Raw genomic sequence first — 756 nt, 5'->3', positions numbered from 1 at the left:
TATGAGATACCACCATGTTGCATGTGACAAAATTATCATTGCTGTATAGTATTGCATTGTATACATATACCACTATTTATTTAGCATTGTCCCATAGATGTGTCCAGTTTGGACTGTTATGAATCATGCTGCTGTGAGCATTCTTGTACATGTCCCTTAGTGCACACGTGCAGACATTTCTTTGAACATAAAACTAGGAGTGGACGTTCTGGGTTATAGGATGTGCGTGTCTTTTCTTTTTCTTCTTTTCCTAATATTCCTTCTTAGATGTATCAAAAGTCATACTGAACAATGACTCTGGGTTGCAAAAGAGACTTTATTTTTTGCACCTAAGGATGTGCATATCTTTAATTTCGATAGATTTAATGCTGAACTGTTTACTACCGTGATTCTAACAGTTTACACTTCCATGAGCAGGAAGCATGTGTTTTAACCCTTATTGGAGCAGAGGCATATGGCCCATAAAAGGAGATTCCAGGGGATTTGGTTTTTAGCCTTTTTCTTCCCAGCGACAGACTGGAGAAGGCTTCTGTATCAGATTATGGGATCCCAAGGCTCACGATGGATGTTACCATTGCTGCATCCTTGCCAGGTCAAAGGCTAAGCTGACCTTGAAGTGAATCTCCCAGTACAACAAAAAAAACCCACCAGCCACAGAGCTGAAAGGCACTCAGAAATAACACTTGGATACAAAAACAATATTTGGGTCCGGGCCCAGTGGCTCACGCCTGTAATCCTAGCACTCTGGGAGGCCGA

At 41.4% G+C, this 756-nt stretch overlaps 1 pseudogene; it reads right to left on the bottom strand.

Moving 5' to 3' along the window:
* Positions 1 to 252: 252 nt before the first annotated feature.
* On the bottom strand, positions 253 to 342 carry LOC123630891 (annotated as a pseudogene).
* Positions 343 to 756: the final 414 nt, after the last annotated feature.

This window comes from Lemur catta, chromosome 1 (assembly GCF_020740605.2).
Source record: "Lemur catta isolate mLemCat1 chromosome 1, mLemCat1.pri, whole genome shotgun sequence".
NCBI lineage: Eukaryota > Metazoa > Chordata > Mammalia > Primates > Lemuridae > Lemur > Lemur catta.
The sequence above is the reverse complement of the archived record's forward strand: the minus strand, read 5'-3'. Positions and strand labels throughout refer to the sequence as shown.